The sequence below is a fragment of the Crinia signifera genome, chromosome 9 (genome assembly GCF_055691185.1).
Source record: "Crinia signifera chromosome 9, ASM5569118v1, whole genome shotgun sequence".
Taxonomy (NCBI): domain Eukaryota; kingdom Metazoa; phylum Chordata; class Amphibia; order Anura; family Myobatrachidae; genus Crinia; species Crinia signifera.
The window spans coordinates 10249840-10258106 of record NC_139225.1 but is presented as its reverse complement, the minus strand read 5'-3'; positions in this window follow the sequence as shown (position 1 = coordinate 10258106).

Here is an 8267-nt window from a genome sequence, read left to right as displayed (position 1 = left end):
GATTCAGTGGCCTTGGGTCTACGCATGTGTGGCCCTGTTCTCATAATGTTGACAAGTTTGTGGAGACTAGCTGGCTGTCCTTGCTCCACTATACTGTCAACATCACATTCTTAAACTTATAAAACCAAAAACTATTTTCTATAAGAAATCACTCTTCCAGCACTGTTCTGAATCTTCAGCCATTTTATAATGTTTTTATGCAAGTCATAGTTGACAAAATGGTTGCTGCATCTAACAAACACATGCTGCTTAGCGCAAAGGGTAGGCCTCATACGCCGTGGCTAGTACCTTGTGCAACAATATAACATCATCTGCAGCAATAATAACAGTATTTAAGAAAACATTGATGCGTTAATTTCTGTTTTAACAGTTCCATCCTCTGAACTTCGTCATATCTCCGATGAAAGTTCATATCTCTCGCAAAATGCATCATTAGTCACTCTCTTAATACATCGGAAAACCTTGAGGCATTTCCCTAATATACAAAGAAATCAATAATATTATCCTGGCAAAAAAACATTAAACTTCTCAAAGCATATAATATAACGTTGACTTATGCGAACCAGTTATTGGGGTTCAACCAAGTAAACCAACTGTAGGGAATCACATCACTCACGCCTGTTTAGTAAACTAATTTTTAACCCAAATAATTTTATCAAATTTTCATTTTAACATCACCACCAGTTTAGTATTTGTGGTGCTTGTACCATATTTTAATTATGTTCACAAATTCAAATCAAATTTTATAATCTTGGGATAATGTAAATAAATGTGTTTCTTTAATATACCATATGTTACTTTCAAAGCTTCATGTTGGATTACCACTGTATTAATTAGTAAAAGTAAAATATATTACAATAGATCTTGTTTGTAACCATTTAGAAACCTTAAGTTTGTAAATATACTATAATCCTTGTGGTAATGTCCACAGCTTATAAAACAGTATGTTTGAGAAAACACCATAAGCAACAATTCAATGAGTCCCCTTTTTATCTAGATTTTCATAGGATTCACTTATGCGAGAGGTCATGCTGAGCCTGCTGTCAGCACAGCACATGCTGTAGGTGTGTGCTGCTGCAGAGATTACAGTTTTTAGAGTTTTCTTTCACCCTCCTCTAAACAGTTTGGGGGCGTGGCCTAAGTGCGGGAGGTGCCCACACCCCCACACTTAGACCACGCCCCCAAAATTATACCGGGGACCGGCATTCCTCTCGGATGCCCTGACTTTAGCGATACCTCTTTGATAACTATACACACTGTCCTTGTCAGCAACCAATCCCTGGTAACCCGCATTCACTATGAAAAGATGAAAACTTAAAAAAACAAAAATGACTTCTCCAGTTAGTGAGTGTATGGGAAACTTGGTCACTCATGGGAATCCTTCTATTACATCTTGTCCACAACCCGCAGGGACACCACTAAGGGTATCCCCCGATTCCGTGGACCTCTTCTTGCCCACAACCCGCAGGGACACAACTAAGGATGCCCCCGATTCCGTGGACCTTGTCTTGGTCTGTGTGGGGGCCCTGGACAGGCCCATCATCAAATAAGTTTATTAAGTTAAAATCAAAGTCACAATATTTATCTGCATCAGTATCTTTTTTCTTCAACCGATATCACCACTGGGTCCGAAACCTTCTTGCAGTGAGGTGCATGAATTCAATCGGTTTGTTTCACAGGGACGGGTCTTGCCTTTGATCTACGAGACATTTTATTGTAAGCAATTTCTCACCATTGCATAGTCTTCAGGCTCGACTTTTATAACAACGTCTTTTTATAAGCTTGTCCCTTCATAAGCTTGCTTGCTTTTCTGGTAAAGTCTTTAGATGCTGTGAGAAGTCTGTTGCTGGATGTTGAATAGGGTTTGATGGTCTTCCAAAAATGTATATATATATATATATATATATATATATATAGATACAAGGTATATCCGGCACTCTAGCTTCCAAATGATTTATTTGCCCGGTGCCATCTGCTGCAAATTTGTATAGTAGAATAGATGAAGCAGCACTCAAGGTTGAAGTGAATAAAGAAAGACTTTATTTTTATGTCATTCTACGTTTCAGTTTGAACTCAAACCGTCATCAGGAATGATTCCTAATGACGGTTTGAGTTCAAACCGAAACATAGAATGGCATAAAAATAAAGAGTCTTTCTTTATTCACTTCAACCTTGAGTGCCGCTTCATCTATATATATATATATATATATATATATATATATATATATATATATATATATCAATTAAAATAATGATCTTATAAGGGGAAAGGTTCAGTGGCTGTTTAGGAGTAGTGTGAATGTTTTACAAAACCGAAGGCAAAACCTCAAGTCAACTCATGGTACACCGACCCTAAATAACGTGTTCTCATGGTGCATTTTTTAACATGTTCAATTTTGACTAAAACCTTTTAGTGTGTGGTGAGTGCAATCAACTTTTTATACCCATATATTGACTTATTCCTTAGAATACCTTTCCTGTCAAAATATATACCTCTATGATTTTTTTAATAACACATGGGACAACATATCTGAACATGAATTTCTGCGGTACATGTTACAGCTGGGATGTTCTTTCTGATCAAGATAACATATCAGATACCATTGAAATATAATGACAATTTTGTATGCATGTGAATTCAATAAATGTATTTTTAATCTTAGGAATGGACCAGTGGTAGGGGGAATGTGAGATGGTTCTATAAGAATAATTTTCCAGAGTTCATTTTTCTGCAGATGCGTTTGGGCCTCTGCATAAGATGAAATCAACATACATGCCCTCTCTCTCCTTACATGGGTCATACCATGGGCAGCTTCTGCATATGCCAGGAGGAGGGGAGCTACTGATCTGCCCCCACCATCTTTACATAGGCCATTAGCCTTTTGACTGCATCCATTCATCATCCATTGGCATATTCCTGTTAAATACACAACTCTTGGTTCTTTATGAGCTACTGCTAAAAAAAAACATTAAATTGTATAGTAAAAAAACATTAAATTGTACAGTGGTGTGATTCACAACATTGGCCATCTTGTTTTTGTTACCAAGTGAAACAGGATCACTTTATAACATGTGAGCTTGACACTTAACAACTACTGCCTTTGCAGGGAGTTGCACAGCCTCAATGAGCTCCTTTACTTGCTGTGATATTACCGTATTATATCATAGCAAAATCACAATGGAAAATGAGGATCTCTAAATCCAATACTACCGCATATCCCGTATATGGCCATCCTGAGTCTTCTTGTTGGTGACAACTACAATCTTTGTAGATGGTAGTGGCGTGTCAGAGATATCAGGTCTGATGGAGAAATTTTGCTATAAATATTCCTCACAATCATGTTCTAAATCCCTCTACTCTCCCTCCATCCTCTGGGACTCCTAGTGCAATCCTTAGCAAAGCCTGCGGCCTAGCGCAATCCTTAGCAAAGCCTGCGGCCTAGCGCAATCCTTAGCAAAGCCTGCGGCCTAGCGCAATCCTTAGCAAAGCCTGCGGCCTAGCGCAATCCTTAGCAAAGCCTGCGGCCTAGCGCAATCCTTAGCAAAGCCTGCAGTCTAGCGCAATCCTTATTCTATGGGGAACATGGGGGAAGAGGGAATTTAGGGTCCGCACACAATAGTATTGTACCCTGTCTTAGGGTTTAGATCTATATATGAGGGTGCCGTCTTTAACACTTTTTTTCAGCGGGGGTGCTATCCATGCGACTACGAATTGCCGTATTTTTGGGATAGTAAATGTCAAAAATAAGTGTATTTCTGGATACAAATACACCTATTTTTTTACAAATTTCCTTTAGTAAATTTCCCCCATAGTATCAGTCTGGTCTGGTTTACACCTGTTTCATCAGAACCGCCAACTGAAATGTTTCATATGTAAAAATTGAAAGGTATTAAGGCTGTAGAGGAGGTACCAGTGGATACAAAGTAACCAGAAGTAAGATAGAGCACACAGACCAGGCTAAGTTCTGACTGAATGTAACCAAATAGACTGAAATATATACTGTATATACTATCAAAATTATTGGGAATACACAGAAAGACACTGTGTGAAACCACCACTAGATGGCAGTGTAATGATAAAAATTCCACTGTATGGCAGTATTACACTGATAGTTAAAACTCAAACTACATTAATTTGAAGGACCAATGTCATAAAGACCGCCTACAGCACTACTTAATCACCCCGAATACCCAATACAAGGGTGATTGGCTGATAAATATTAAGCCACAACAGGAGAACAAGTGACAAGAGGAATTAATAATATCTCTTGCCTGAAACATTTCAGTTTTTGATAATAAACTGGTACCAAAATCTGGTGAACACCTTTTAATAAATCTATAAACACACTTTCCTACTTTACAGTGCACTTCACATTATATGTTTGTGTGTATCTGTATGTCCGAAGTTTTTAACCTCTAAAAATGTCACAATAGCGGAGCGGACCTTCACCTGTGATTCCACACAACAGAAAGGAACACAGTAACTGTTGTCCCCTCTACCTTTTAATCCTGAATAAATTAATAAAGGTTAAGTTTTATGAAAAATCCTGAAACCTATATCTCTTTGGCGCGCATCCACAGTGCAAACCCTTTCTTCTTTCCTTGTCTTACGATAGCGCAATCCTTAGCAAAGCCTGTAGCCTAGCACAACCTAAACAACCTCTGCAGCCTAGCGCAATACGAAGCAAGAACAGCGTACAGTACAAATGTTAACGGGTGTAATGCAAGAGCAACGGTACCATACAAAACTGCCTCCGGGATACAATACGATGCTAACTAAACGATACAGTACAATGCTATCTAGCATATACAATCCAATGCTGTCTAGGAGATACAATACAATACTGTGCTATCTAAGAGATGCAGTACAGTACTATCTCTATTTCTGAGGACTTACCTGACCTGCCGGTCTCTGGGTCCATGTTCCGTCCGTCTGGGAGCCCTTCCTGGTCCTCCGGTTGCGGCTATCACTGCCTCCACAGCGGCAGCACACTCAGCAGCAGCAGGCTTCCTTGTCCTGCTCCTTGAAGTCCACACGTGCGAATGGGCTTCTCCTCCCCCTTCCCGACTGTTAAATGCCCTCCTGCCTAGGCTTCTGGGGCCGGGGAGGTCACGGTCCCCCATTGGCTGGGGCTTCCCGCAGGGGTTTCTGGGGCCAGGGAAGTCATGGCCCCCTACTGCTGACGGCCGCCCAGAGACTTCCGGCATGGCAGACGTGGCTCCCGGCGGCACGGTTGCCGGGAGGACGCGGGGGGGAATGGCCTTGGGGGAGCCCCACATTTCCCCCCACCTTTTCCTTTGTGGTCCCCACAAAGATGCGATTAGTAGTCCAGTCGAAGTCTGGGTCCGCGAACCATGGAGGGGGCACTCCCAAGGTGGGTCGGGTTGATCTGCGGATTGGCGCAGTGGGAGGAAGGGGGCCTAGGGGGTTGCTTGCCTGTGGTGTCTCCGTCTCTGTTTGTGCCACTGGTGGAGCGGCCATGGGCATCTCTTCCCAGGTGTTATGTACCCCAGGTGTTAGGTTCCCCAGGTGTTATGTACAGGCTGGATATAAGCTTCCCCAGGTGTTATGTACGGGTTGGATGTGAGCTTCCCCAGGTGTTATGTACGGGCTGGATGTGAGCTTCCCCAGGTGTTATGTAAGGGCTGGATGTAAGCTTCCCCAGGAGTTTTGTACGGGCTGGATGTGAGCTTCCCCAGGTGTTATGTACGGGCTGGATGTGAGCTTCCCCAGGTGTTATGTACGGGCTGGATGTGAGGTTCCCCAGTCGTTATGTACGGGCTGGATGTGAGCTTCCCTGGGTGTTATGTACGGGCTGGATGTGAGCTTCTCCAGGTGTTATGTACGGGCTGGATGTGAGCTTCCCCAGGTGTTATGTACGGGCAGGATGTGACCTTCGCCAGGCGTTCTGTACGGGCTGGATGTGAGCTTCCCCAGGCGTTCTGTACGGGCTGGATGTGAGCTTCCCCAGGTGTTATGTACAGGCTGGATGTGAGCTTCCCCATGTGTTATGTATGGGCTGGATGCGAGCTTCCCCCGGTGTTATGTACAGGCTGGATGTGAGCTTCCCCAGGCGTTCTGTACGGGCTGGATGTGAGCTTCCCCCGGTGTTATGTACAGGCTGGATGTGAGCTTCCCCAAGCGTTATGTACAGGCTGGATGTGAGCTTCCCCAAGTGTTATGTACGGGCTGGATGTGAGCTTCCCCAGGTGTTATGTACGGGCTGGATGTGAGCTTCCCCAGATGTTATATACGGGCTGGATGTGAGCTTCCCCAGGAGTTATGTACGGGCTGGATGTGAGCTTCCCCAGGCGTTCTGTACGGGCTGGATGTGAGCTTCCCCAGGCGTTCTGTACGGGCTGGATGTGAGCTTCCCCAGGTGTTATGTACAGGCTGGATGTGAGCTTCCCCATGTGTTATGTACGGGCTGGATGCGAGCTTCCCCGGGTGTTATGTACGGGCTGGATGTAAGCTACCCCAGGTGTTATGTACGGGCTGGATGTAAGCTTCCCCAGGTGTTATGTACGGGCTGGATGTAAGCTTCCCCCGGTGTTATGTACGGGCTGGATGTGAGCTTCCCCAGGTGTTATGTACGGGCTGGATGTAAGCTTCCCCAGGTGTTATGTACGGGCTGGATGTGAGCTTCCCCAGGTGTTATGTACGGGCTGGATGTAAGCTTCCCCAGGTGTTATGTACGGGCTGGATGTAAGCTTCCCCAGGTGTTATGTACGGGCCGGATGTGAGCTTCCCCAGGTGTTATGTACAGGCTGGATTTAAGCTTCACTAGGTTTTATGTACGGGCTGGATGTAAGCTTCCCTAGGTGTTATGTACGGGCTGGATGTAAGTTTCCCCAGGTGTTATGTACGGGCTGGATGTAAGCTTCCCTAGGTGTTATGTACGGGCTGGATGTAAGCTTCCCCAGGTGTTATGTACGGGCTGGATGTGAGCTTCCCCAGGTGTTATGTACGGGCTAGATGTAAGCTTCCCCGGTGTTATGTACAGGCTGGATGTGAGCTTCCCCAGATGTTATATACGGGCTGGATGTAAGCTTCCCCAGGTGTTATGTACGGACTGGATGTGAGCTTCTCCGGGTGTTATGTACAGGCTGGATGTGAGCTTCCCCAGGTGTTATGTACAGGCTGGATGTGAGCTTCCCCAGGCGTTCTGTACGGGCTGGATGTGAGCTTCCCCAGGTGTTATGTACGGGCTGGATGTAAGCTTCCCCAGGCGTTCTGTACAGGCTGGATGTGAGCTTACCCGGGTGTTATGTACGGGCTGGATGTGAGCTTCCCCAGGTGTTATGTACGGGCTGGATGTAAGCTTCCCCAGGTGTTATGTACGGACTGGATGTGAGCTTCTCCGGGTGTTATGTAGGGGTGGATGTAAGCTTCCCCGGGTGTTATGTACAGGCTGGATGTAAGCTTCCCCAGGTGTTATGTACGGACTGGATGTGAGCTTCTCCGGGTGTTATGTAGGGGTGGATGTAAGCTTCCCCGGGTGTTATGTACAGGCTGGATGTAAGCTTCCCCGTGCGTTATATACGGGCTGGATGTAAGCTTCCCCAGGTGTTATGTACGGGCTGGATGTAAGCTTCCCCAGGTGTTATATACAGGCTGGATGTGAGCTTCCCCAGGTGTTATGTACAGGCTGGATGTAAGCTTCCCCAGGTGTTATATATGGGCTGGATGTAAGCTTCCCCAGGTGTTATATACGGGCTGGATGTAAGCTTCCCCAGGTGTTATATACGGGCTGGATGTAAGCTTCCCCAGGTGTTATATACGGGCTGTATGTAAGCTTCCCCAGGTATTATATACGGGCTGGATGTAAGCTTCCCCAGGTGTTATATACGGGCTGGATGTAAGCTTCCCCAGGTGTTATATACGGGCTGGATGTAAGCTTCCCCAGGTGTTATATACGGGCTGGATGTAAGCTTCCCCAGGTGTTATATATACGGGCTGGATGTAAGCTATAAATGGGCTGGATGTTTCTAATGCAAGTGTAACACAAGATTACCCCTAAAGTGTGTTTGGGGGGCGAGCAGGTCATTATCAGACTCATAGACAGTACAGGGTACATTTACTACAATGAAAAGAGGTGACGTTGCCATAACAACTAATACGACTCTGTCTATTATTTTCTAGCTATGCATACTGATTCCTGTGATAGCGGCAGCAGCTCCTTGTAGGACACCGGCAACTAACGAGCAGCAGCGACTCCTCGCCCTCATTTACATACTCTGTACCATCATTTATATGCTCCATTGAC